The following is a 13,246-nucleotide window of genomic DNA, read 5'->3' as shown; positions in this document are numbered from 1 at the left end:
CTCCGTTTGAATGGCATCTTTGTGTACACCTGTGGACACACCTGTAAACCTGATGTCGATTCTGAGTGACATTGGGGACACTGCTACCATGATTACTGAGAGGCTCTGTGATTACTGTTTAATGATAATGGTTTTGGCTTTGTTCTTTTTCATAGTACAAAATAAACTGCGTTCGTTTAAGTGGGAAAGAAGGATGCACTGGTGACTTGAGCAGCACATTTTGGCACTGTCAGGATGGCATCCAGGTAACTGTCTGGGAGAAAGAATAGGGACATGAAAACAAATGTTTACACAGTGACTTGCTGTAGTGTTTGCAAATCAGCTAACTCACAAATTCCCTCCTATACTGTTTTGTTTTGCAATTGAGAGCCAAGAACTTGGCACATCCCAGGCTGCCAGTCTTGTCACTGGCAGAGAAACGCAGCACTGAAGCGTCAGGCATTTAAATCCACGGGAATGAGAGGACGGTTTGTCAGGACATCTCTCTCCCAGCACGGGTTATTAATTTATCTTTCTCATAAGCATGGTGGATACAAGGGGGAAAGGCTGCACTTTTTGGAGAAATAAGGGTGAGATGATGCCTTTTTCTGCACCTCTGGAGTCCTCCCTGTTGATTATATCACAGCCCTGTCCAGGTCACTGTTAACTTTAAGACAAGCACTTGGAAAGAACGTTGTGATTTATACGAGGTTCATGGGAGTGACACGTTCCCATCAGTTAGTTTCTCCATTAAGCAGAACACACCTTGAACCACCATAGTTTAGCTCATGAAGCCAAGAAGAGTAAAGTATCTTGAAAGCTGGTCAGATATTATCACACTAAACAAATATCTGGTGAACTACTAGAAGATAGCTGGGTCAAACCTGCACAAAGTCCTCTCTTTGGAAAATCAATAACATTACAGAAAACTTGCCAACATACAATGGTTAAAAATGATTGGTTAATTGTCATTATTAGCAAGTGTGGACCAGTAAAAGCCAGACACCTGTGGACTGCTGGTCAACCCACGAGCCACCTCTCTACAGCCGCTCTCCGCGGTGTTTTGCTTAGAACTGAACAGGCAGCCAGATGTCCTCAGCTTCTCTGGCTGAGGAGTTGGGAACCTGTGGTTCTTAGCTTGATACCTTTCAGTTCGCAGATATAATTGCTTTTGCCAGAAACCTGCAGGATAATTCTCTTTCCCCCATTTCGGTGAGCTGTAGGTGCTGACCCTGTCATGATTTAAGAATTGGAGCAGTTGAACTATTGAAAGGGTACCAGTAACTGACTGTGGTTGTTCTATTTTGAGTTAATATTCTTGAAAACCAGTACTCTGAATGAGGAGTTAATGTTCATTCATTTTTTCTTGGTCTCTTCCATCTTTATCTCCTCCTGTAGCGTCTTCTGTGTGTTTAAACTTTCTAGCCCTTCTTGGCCTTTCAGGCTCACCTCCTGAGAGGTAACAAGGGAGTGCAGAGGGCATTATCTTGGGTGCCGGATCCTGCTCTGGGTTCCACTGCTGTTGCCTCTTGGGCCAGGTCACTTCCCCCTCCAGTTTCTCACTGCCCCAGTGGCCTGCCCCAGCTCTTCTCCATTTTGATAAGAAGTCATTTTTGATGCTTCCTTTTCTTCCCCAGCCTCCTAAATCTTAAACTCATTGTATATTTAGTACTTCTTATCATTGAGTGGTTTCTTAATATTTGCAGTTCTTAATCTATAAACTAGGTAAATGAAGCTTTTTAAATTCTCTGAAAAAAACTAAATTTGTATTTGGTTCTCTGTGGTCTTTGATTGTATTTTTCCTATAGTTTATGATCCTCATTAGAACAAAAAAATGGTTTCCCATCACTTGCCCCAGGGTATTTGCCCAGTGGAGGGGGCTGTGTCCCTTCTGAAATGTCTCCCTAGAACATGCAGCCTTTTGTGCCAATGAGACTCACCATCCAAACCACCCTCAGAATAGGGCCCTTGGTGCTGATGCTGTTCCCTGCACCAGTCTGAACCGTACACGTGCTGGTTAACTCAGGTCCACTGTTTGTTTTTCAATTCATCATAGATATTTGTTTTAGCCTCTCCTCCCACTAGGTCCTTAAAAGGATGCAAAACGTTGCGAATTTCAGTTTTTACTTTCTTTCCCTTGACCCACCTAATGTGGGAGGTGCCAACAATGTAAAGCAAATTAAAGGGAGGAGATAAGGGCACACTTAATTATCCATAAGATGGAACTTGATCACTGGCTTTCAGTGGTCAAGGCTTTGTGGAGAGAAGGGTTGAACGTTATTCCCATGAATTCCTTTTCATTCTCTAGTCTCTGTCATTCCAAATCCACTGTAATGTGAAAAGTCATTTTTAATTATTTCAATTTAGATGATCTAGAGCTATATCCATTTTACTATCATCCCCAGCCTGCTCATGATCCGGGGAGACTGGAGTAGTCAGCCATTTTTCAGGTTCAGTGAAATGGGAAACGTCAAGGCCGCCCTTGTATATGAAGGAGGTTGACTCCTGCCCGGATCTACCTTGGAGAGCCCATCTGTGCTGCTCCCAGCGCTCTTTTATGAGTGATGGTGAATTGATTGCTAAGCACAGGGGACAAAGTAGACTTGTTCCCCCATCCCTGGAACGAGAGTCACCTTGCTCATCTGACAAGGTCCCTTACACTAAGAATTTTGGCCAAAGCACCAGATAACTTAAGGAACTTTTAATCCCATTACCTTCCAAAGCCCAAAATCATTGCATCTTAGGTTTGGGAGAAAAATGACCAACCACCAAATTCACTCTCCTACATTCAAGCTGATGTCTGAGTGAAGAAGATGAAATGTTACATTTCATGTTGTGTGCCCACTCTCAGTTCTTCCAGCCTCAATATTGCTGGCAGAACTCCTTAAAAAAAAAAAGTTGAATTGCTTTGGGAGAGAAAGCAAAAGTCATCTTCCAACTCAAAAGCATCTTCCAGTTTTCCTATCAGTTGTCTTGAACCTTCCAAATAGACCCACGGCCTTCTCTACGCCATGATAATACTTCCCATATTTTAGGGAACAGTCCAGTGTTAAACCCAATTTGGATTCAGAAAATATGGTCACCATATTTATGCCTTTCAGTTAAGGAAGTTGGAAACTGAAAATTGAAACTATTAAGTTCAGTCTCTGAAACTCCCTCAAACCAAGTCAACTCTCAATGGAAAACAGCTATGCCTCAATTTAATGAAATGCTTCAAGCCTCTTGAAATGAGTTTGGTTAGGGGAGGCCTCCATACACTTCAAAGATTTTGCCATGCAGAAAAGCTTGCCTTCCCTCACCTCTCTAGTCCCCCTACATGGTCTCCCCTCTGTCTCTCTTGGGAGGATACTTACTGGACTGTGGCCACTATCACTTTGCTGAGAGGGCAGTCTGCTTTGAATATGACCCAGCCTTCAAAGTAAATTACATTTCCATAATGGCTTTTAAATGCAAATATGGAAGCCTGAGGTCAGTGGCCAAGTTGCAGGTTACCACTCTGCTCTAGCTATGCCTTTCCTTCCTAGACTTCATCCTGGCACCGGTAGTGGCCAGCCGGGCTGGACTCCAAGTGGCCCATATTTGGGGAGCCTCCTGCAGTGTCCTCTGCAGGTCTGCCCTTTGGCCAGGCTGTTGCTGGGCCTCATCAGTGCCCACAGCACAGGTTGAAAGCCTGTGCTCACTTTCTTTCTCCCTATCCATGGTGAATATATAAAGTAGGGGTCGAGGGCCAGATCACTGGGGCCAACTGCTGATTATCTACAACCTGTGCAGTCCAAGAGACAAGGGTAAAACCATTTTCTTCGTTTCATAGCCACAGGCCATGTTCCTCAGCATCAAACCAGAAACACAATGCCAGCCTGCACCTTTTAGCTTTGCTTTGCATCTCCCTAAGGTAATGTGCACCCTCATCTCAGAAGCGTGACCACAAAGTCATTGAAAATATTATTCAACATAGAGTTGAAGTGGCAATGTCGTTTTATTTCAAGCTTGGAAGGCAGGCTGCAGAGCAAAAGCTGGGAACTCTGCTGTAGCAGAAGGTGAATGGGATGTCGGCTAACCTGCTGTTGGGAGTTTATTTTGAGTTACCTTGGTGCTCTTAAAATGCCTTTGCAGCAGCCACATGTTAAACATGAACCCAAAATAAAAGAGCCCACACTCCTCACCTGCAGGTGCTTAACACAGAACTTGGAAATCTCAGTAACTAAGACAGAAGGTGTTTCTCTTCCGTTGGCACTGATTTATCAGTGAAGTTAGAAAGATGTTATTGTATGGAAGCAGAAGAGGGCTTCTGAATGACCATTAAGGTGATGCTGTGTCAGGAACATCAGAAGTTATTGTCCTGAGTTTTTATAACCACTTTCAACTTCCTCCTCAGTATGGGAGTGGTTTTTTCATCACCTATTGGATCAACTTGGACCACGTAGCTCGCCAGTCCCACATTCTCTTGTACCTGGGATAGGTGGTTTTCAGCCACAGGACCGTGTCACACTGGCATTGCCAGAATCATTCATACACTAATTCATCAAATCAGCAGAGCCTGCCTCTGTGCCCCAGGCACTGTTCCAGGAGTCAAGGATACAGTGATCAACAGGAGGGACAAGGTCCTGATCTCATTCCAGGGGCCGTGAGCAATAAACACAATGTCAGGGAGTAATACATACTATGTGGAATGTTAAAGCAGGGCAAAGGAAAGAGTTCAGGGAGAAGGAATAAGGCTTCGGGTGGGATGTGCTACATTAGACCCTGAAGACAGACGGCTATAAGGAGGTGACGTTTCAGCAGGTTCTTGAATGTAGTGAGAGAAGCATGCATATGAAGATCTGCGGAAGTGCATTCCAGGCTCGGCGAAACAGTAAGCACAAAGGTCCTGAGGCAGGAACAACTTGGATGTGTTAGGGGAACAGCAAGGAGGGCCTTCTGGTCTTTGTGGAATGAAAAAGGAAACCAGTGTTGGGAGATGTGTTCAGAGAGGTAGCCAGGGTCCAAACACATAGGACCTTTTTGTTCGTGGTAAGAATTTAACTTTTATTCTGAGTGTGATAAAAAGAAAAAAAACCATTGGAGGGTTTGGTGCAGGGCCATCAATTGATCTGATTTACATTTTTAGAAGATCATTCTGGCTGCCGTGTAAAGGATTTTCTGAAGTATGGGGAAAGTGGAAGCAGGGAGAATATTAGGAGGCTATTACATTAATGATGTAAAAGAGATGGTAATTCGGACTAGGATGGTAGCAGTGGAGAAAGTGGGACGGCATCAGGTTTAGGACACCTATAGATAAAAGTGACTGTTGAGTTAGATGTGGGGTGTGAGGGAAAGAGGAAAAGTGTAAGAACCCCAGGATTTGCCTGAGCAACTAGGTGAATGGTGGTACTATTGACTGTGATGGAGACAACACTAGGAAGATTTGGGGTGAGGGGCAGGAATCAAGGGTTCAATTTTGATCGTGTTAAGTTTAATATCTACGTTACAATTCCTAACAGAAATGCTGAATCGGTCTTGAGATGTATGCTGGGGCTAGATGCAAGATGAGTCCTCACTGTCGAGATGGCATAGAGCCTGCGCACTGATTGCACTCGCCTAGCAAGTGAATGCGGAGAGTGAAGAGGGCTGAGGACTTAGCTCTGGGGCTCTCAGGAGAGGAGCAAGCAAAGAGGAATGAGAGAATGGCCACTGAGGTGGGAGACAAAGCAAGGCTGACCTGGAGGCCAAGGGAAGAAAGTCTTTCTAGAAGGAGGGAATGACCAGCTGTGTCAATGCTACTGGTGGGTTGAAGAAGATGAAGACAGAGTTAGCCAAAGGATTTGGCAACGGGAAGGTCACTGGACAAGAGCAGTTCTGGTGACTGGTGAGAATGAATGCCTGGTCACAAAGGAGTCGAAGAAAGAATGGGTTTGGGAAATGGAGACAGTGAAGGGAGGCAGCACTTTTGAGAAGTTTTGCTAAAAAGAGAAGTGAGGGGAAGTAGGTGGAGGAGATGTGAGCTTCTAGGGAGGTTTCCTTTTAAGATTGGAAATATTGTATCCCATTTTGCATGCTAATGGAAATAACTGGAAAGAGAGAAGTTCATTGAAAAGTCCTTGAGCAGGCCGAGAGGAAGGGGTCCGTCTTACATAGAGCACAGAGAGTTCATCCATCGTGATGGGAGGGAAGGTGGACTCCATGACTATAGCTGCAGGCAGGCTAGTGGATTTGGTCCTGAGGGGATGAAGTCGTTCTATTCTGATGGCTTCTATTTTCCGATCAGCCATGAGGAATGGCCCAAGTCAAGGTCAGTAGTAATAACTAAAAGGAGCTAAGTGCCTTCCTTTCTCTCAGCCTTCCTTCCTGAATAATTCACTCCAAAAGCCATTAGGTGGGACCATGCATGGTAGGCCTCCATGCAGAAGGTGGAGGTGATGGTGGCCCAGAGCAGGATACCTGAGCTGGATGAGGAAGGTGTCCATTCGTGGTGGAGGACATTACATGTGGTATTAGAACCTGAGTGATGGGAGGAGGGTAGCTGCATTTGTGGTGGGGGAAACAGTGGTGGTAACAATAGAAAAATGGTTACGTAGAGAGGATGCTGATCCAATAAGTAAATATGTAGACGATAACGGGAACCAGATTTCTTACTGTCTGATAAGGGAGTTACAAATAAAGAAAAGGGAAAATTAAAATGAACTCTGGGGGCTGGCCCAGTGCTGTAGTGGTTAAGTTCATGCACTCTGCTTTGGTGGCCCAGGGTTCATGGGTGGATCCCGGGCATGGACCTACACCCCACTCATCAAGCCATGCTGTGGCGCATCCCACGTACAAAATAGAGGAGGATTGGCACAGATGTTAGCAACAGTCTTCCTCAAGCAAAAAGAGGAAGACTGGCAACATGTGTTAGCTCAGGGCCAATCTTCACCAAAAATAAAAAAGAAATCTTAAAAAAAAAATGAACTCTGTGATGTTGGTTTGGAATTGGAGATATTGATATGATTGTGGTTTTAAGTGTATAGGAATAGATACAGAAGTAAGTATAGATATAAACATGCATGCATGTGTATATGTACATATTCATACCCATGTATAAAGTACATACATATGTATGTATGTTCGCGCATATATTCTTTAGCTCTGTCACTGAGAGAACCAGGGAGCAACAACATCCTAATAGCAATGAGCACACCAGATGCCTAGATCTTGGTTTCTAAATACTGGCCTCCACTAAAAGGAACCGTAACTTATTGAAGAAATGACTAACCCCAGGGCTGGGGCAGTGAAAATACAAGATGGGAACATATCAAAAGGGCAGAGCTGGGGCTGGCCCCGTGGCCGAGTGGTTAAGTTCACGCGCTCCACTGCAGGCGGCCCAGTGTTTCGTTGGTTCAAATCCTGGGCGCGGACATGGCACTGCTCATCAAACCACGCTGAGGCAGCGTCCCACATGCCACAACTAGAAGGACCCACAACGAAGAATATACAACTATGTACTGGGGGGCTTTGCGGGGAAAAGGAAGAAAAAATAAAATCTTTAAAAGAAAAAAAAAGGCAGAGCCAACTGGAAGGGGCTATCACTGTCCACCTCTGTGACAGTTTAAGCATCAAAATAAATAATGATAGTAATCCATTGGATAACATAGGCAGGGTCCATACTGATATATAAATAACTGAATAAATAGATGGTCAAACGGGAAGGCTTTTTTCTTAGGTTAGAATGCAAACTAATAAATGGAAAAGGAATGAGAGAATTATAAAGTCATTATTTGGCAACCATCATCGCAATAATGCAGCAAGAAACATCAATGGATGTTAAGACTAGGAGAGAAAGTTTTTTTAAGAAACAAGATGTTTGCCAACTTATGAATTGTAAAAGTAAAAAGAGTAGCCTTACAGTAAAGAAACCTGACAGATATCACCTTAATCAAGTGACCAAAATTAAATGTCCAGTAATGTGTCAAGTCAAGATCTGGCGGGATGCAGTGAGAATAATGGTGTCACTCCTGTGATATTGCTCCCCAAAATGTATAGCCTGAATCTAATCATGAGGAACTGTCAGACAAACCCGGAGTGGGGGACACGACACAAAATAACTCACTTGTAACCTTCCAAAGTGTCAAAATCCTGAGCCAAGAAAAAACTGAAGAACTGTTCCAAATTGAAGGAAACAAAAGAGACACAATAACGAAATACAGTATGTGATCCTAGCTGGATCCTTTTGCTATAAAAGACATCACTGGGACACTAGGCAGAACTTGAACAGACTGTGGACTAAATGGTAGTAACATGGCAATGTTATTTTTTAAAATTTGGATGACTGCATGGTGGTTATGTAGGAGACTGTTCTCATTTGGGGTGTTTGGGGTGAGGGGCATCATGTTGGCAACTCGCTCTCAAATGGTTCAGGAAAAAAAGTTAACTTGTACTATTCTTGAAACTTTTCTATAAGCTTGAATTTCTTTCAAAAGCAAAAAGAATTATAAAGTCATCAAGGTGAAAGAAATTTACTTTAAACAATAAGGAATAGCTAAGAAACTCTTGAAGAAGAAATCGATGGGAGGACTTGCTCTACCAGCTCCCTTATAAAGTGACACTAATGGAAAGCGTGACACCGATGGGCCAGCGGAACAGCATAGAGAGTCCAGAAACAGGCCGACGCACAGATGCATGGTGCATTTATAACCAAGGTGACAGTGCAGGCAGAGGGGAAAGACTGGTCTTTAAAATATATATATGGTGCTGGGTCAGTGGCTATTCCTATGGAGCAAAAGGGAACGTGGACTCTGCCTCATCCTGTTCTCTGAAGTCTATTTTAATTGAAGTGTCGTTGAAATGAGTAAGTAAAACTCTAGAGCTACTGGAATACAGTGTAGAAGAATGGCTTCATGACCTCAGCATAAGGAAATATTTCTTAAACAGGATACAAAAAGTACTAACCATAAAAGAAAAGGTTGATAAATTGGATTACTTTAAAATTAAGCATTTCTATCCATCCAGACACCATGAAGAGAGTGAAAAGGCAAGCCTTAAGAGAGATGTTTGTGAAGCATACAGCCAACAAGGGCTCATATCCAGACTATATAAAGAACTACAAATCAGTAAGAAAAAGACAACTAAACAGAAAAATGAGCAAGAGACTGAAATAAGCGCTTCACAGAAAGTAAAGATCTAAATGGCCAATAAGCATATGAAATGTACTCAACAGCATTACTAATTAGGGAAATGCAAATTAAATTCACAATGAGATGCCACCATTTATCCACCAGAATGGCAAAAATCAAAAAGATGGAAAATACTGAGTGTTGACAAGGATGCGAAGCAACTAGCTTCCAATACGTTGCTGGTATGAGTGCAAATTGGTACAACCAATTTGGGAAATGATTTGACGTTATCTATTAAAGCCGAACATATTGTCTTAGTTATAACAGAATTACCATAGATAACTGGATGGCTTATAAACAGCAGAAATTTATTTCTCACAGTTCTGGAGGGTGGGTGTCTGGTGCGGCCCTGCTCCTTGTTTATAGTGACCATCTTTTTGCTATACACTCGGATGGCAGAACGGGGAGGGAGCTTTCTGGGGTCTCTATAATCCACTCTCATGACCTAATCAGCTCCTGAAGGCCCCACCTCCGCATACCATCACACTGAGGATTAGGTTTCAACATATGAACCTGGGGGGGGACACAAGCGTTCAGTCGATAGCACATACCCATAACTGATGACCCAGCAAAACCATTCATAGGTACATACCTAGAGGATGTCCGATAGTATTCATAATAGCTACAGGGTAGAAACAACCAAATATGCATCACAGTGAAAGGGATAAATATACTGAGGCAAATGGAATATTATACAGTAATACAAATGAATGAATGAAGGCTGCATGGAAAAAGGGATGATTCTCAAACTGTTGAGAAAAGAAGTACTAAAGAATACATGTATAATTGCATCCTTATAAACTTCTTTAAAAGGCAAAATAAATGATAGTGTTTATGAGTGGATGTTTATGTGGTAAAACTCTAAAGGAAACAAGAGTTGTCACAAATGGAGAGCAGTTATCCTTCTAGGGGTCGGAGGGGCTCTGATTGGAAGGGACACAAAGGGTCATCTAGGTCCTGGTAATATTCTGTTTCTTTGCCTGAGTGGTAAATGGATCTAGTTAATTTATGATAATTCATTGAATTATACATTTGTGTATTTCACTGTGTCTTACACTTCCCAATAAAAAGGGTTAGAAATAAATTTAAACAGCATCAAGGTTATCCTTAGGACAAAATCATTTCTGTTCCCTTAATAAGACCTTTGAGTAACTGACATGTGTCAAGGGGTGTCCTGAGCCAGGCACTGTATTGAGCATTTTATATACATTATCTCTTACTGCAATAATCCTATAAATTAGTTACTTTTATTATCCCCATTTTACAGATAGGGAAACTGACGCTTAGAGGCATTAAGTAACTTGCCAAGGGTCATACAACTAATAAAGAGCAACCCAGGCCTGTTCTCCCCAGAAGTCTGGCTCTTGCTCCAGGGTCTCCTCTCTGCACAAGCCTCATGTTGCTACTAGATCTTCAGGGCAACCCCTGTTTATTGGAAACCTCCAAATCCCCCATGGCATCTGGTCCACTGCGTTGTACAGTATACGCCTTCAATAAATGTTGAGTTGAATGAATAATGAATGAAAGCCCCATTCTTTTCATCACTTCCTCTCAGGTACTGGGTGCAGTAGTGCAGGATCTTGTCTCTGCAAAGTTGCTGAGGTTTTGAGCAGAGGGAAAGTAACAGGCAAGCCTCCTGCCTGTGGCTGAGGCTAGGTTTGCCTGCTGGGTGTGTCAGACAAATTCCCTACTTCCTTTTTTACTTTCCCTGAGCTCCAAGACATCTGCCTGACTACATCATGTTCCCTCCCTCAGCCTGCCACCCAGGAAGCGGTAGATGGAGACGCAGCCAGGCTGTGCGTGCCCACTGCTTCTGCCTCCGGTGGGTGTCCCAGGTGCAGCCACGCAGCAGGCCCCAGGTGGGCCAGGAGGGTGCAGGGCGCAGAGCCCAGCCGTTCTAAATAAATCTAGCTCCGCATTGCTGCTGCATTCCCAAGGTCTTTTAAGGCAAAAAGACTTTGGAAGGAAAGTAACGCTTGGTCTGGAACTTTCAGGTCCGATTCAGTGGCAATTTGTCATTGGCTTTGAAGCTGGAGCTGCTCAGTAATGCGGGTGCAAAGCAGCTGTGTGGGGCTCCGTGAAATATCACCGGCTCAGCCTTTGCCACCTGCCTTCACAGTGTGCCCTTTTCCTGTTGCTAGAAGATTGAAAATAAACAACAACAACAAAAAGAAGAAATCAAATGTTAAGAACTCTATACATAATTTCCTGGATCGTTTTAACATAATCATAAGTTGTCCAAAACAGCTAATTATTTACAATTCCCCCACCTACTCCTCACCTCTCCCAAACCAGCTCCTCTGCCTGACTTGATGACAGCCCACCCACCCACCTCGTGTATCCCCTCACCGGGATCTGAAGTCTAGGAATCCACAGACTCCTCCCTCACCCACCTACAGGTTTCATCCATTTGGATCTGACGGTCCTTTATTTTTCTTATTTTTTATTTTCAGTGAGGAAGATTGTCCCTGAGCTACTGTCTGTTACCAGTCTTCCTCTTTTTTCTTGAGGAATATTGTCCCTGAGCTATCATCTGTGACAATCTTCCTCTATTTCGTGTGTGGGACGCTACCAAAGCATGGCTTGATGAGTGGTGTGTAGGTCCGTGCCTGGGATCTGAACCCACGAATCCCGGGCCACCAAAGTGGAGTGCATGAACTTAACTGCTACTCCACCAGGCCAGCCCCTGACAGTCCTTTAGAGGCAGCAGAACTTGGGCCAATGCTTTGTTTTATAGATAGCTTGAAGCCACATAAACAATATCTTTAGAGTGAGGATTGCTAGACACTAAAAATGTTACAGGTGGTCTATAGTATCCTTCAGGAAAATCTCTATAAATCTGTAGAGAAGGATGCAAAAGGGTCATGGTCTCTTCCAGTACCTTTTTCCATAATCTCTCACCCCAGAATGTAAAAAATAATGTCCACTGTGGCCTCCCTAAGACTCAGTACCCTTCCTTACTGATAGAACCTTGAGTTTGTTCGAGTATCAGGTGGCCCGGTCTTTCAGGGGGAACTTGCCTTCCCTTCCCAGCCCCAGGGATGAGTCTTGATTAACCTAAGCCTGTCATAGTAATTCTATTTTCCTTACCAGTGATTGGTTTAGGAATGGGCACATGACATAATTCTGGCCAATGAGGCGTGAGGAGAGTTTTCTAGGGGCTTCTGGGAAAGTTAAAAGGGACACTAGTGAGGCTGGGAACTGTGTTCCCCTGGTAGCCTTTGATGCTGCCATTGGGTGCAGACCTAGAGCTTTGGTACCCACCTTGTGATCATGTAGGGACATGTAGAGGCCTGAGGACAGACCAAGACATGGGGGACAGCAGAGGTAAAAGGTGGGAAGAGCCCGTGCGTCAGGTCAAACTGTTCTACCGTTGGCCTCCTTGTTATGAGGGGTGATACAGTCCTCCTTTTCATGTGAGTGGTTGAATGGCTGTTACTGATACACCTGCATTTTCACTCTCCCACACCCTGTTGTCTCCTTCCATCATGAGGGCACCAACTTCAGGCTAGATTTTTTCTTAGCAGGGGTTGGGCTTTTAATGATATCCTCATAATCTCTCACCTGAGTCTCTTTCTCATCAAGTACTTAGTCACCATTAGACTTTTAATCTCTGGTCACAGAACAGTGTTAAATGAAGTCCCCAGCCAAGTACGTCAGAATCACATAGGAAATGGGCAAAGGATCGGAACAGATATTTCTCCAAAGAAGACATACAGGTGGCCAACGGGCACATGAAGAGACATTCAGCATCACTAATCATTAAGGAAATGCGAGTCAAAACACAGTGAGGTACCACTGCACACCCACCAGGATGGCTGTGATCAAACAGAATGACAATAGCAAGTATGGGCGAGGACATGGGGAAATCAGAACTCTCATACACTGCTGGTGGGAATGAAATGGTGCAGCTGATTTGGAAAAGAGTCTGGCAGTGCCTCAAAAGGTCAAATGTAGGGGCCGGCCTGGTTGTGTACCAGTTAAGTTCACAGGCTTGGCTTCGGCATCCTGGGGTTCACCGGTTCAGACCTGGGCACGGACCTACACAACACTTATCAAGCCATGCTGTGGTAGGCGTCCCACATATAAAAAGTAGAGGAAGATGGGCATGGATGTTAGCTCAGGACCAGTCTTCCTCAGCA

This window comes from Equus asinus, chromosome 1 (genome assembly GCF_041296235.1).
Source record: "Equus asinus isolate D_3611 breed Donkey chromosome 1, EquAss-T2T_v2, whole genome shotgun sequence".
Classification (NCBI taxonomy): Eukaryota; Metazoa; Chordata; class Mammalia; order Perissodactyla; family Equidae; genus Equus; species Equus asinus.
The sequence above is the reverse complement of the archived record's forward strand: the minus strand, read 5'-3'. Positions refer to the sequence as shown.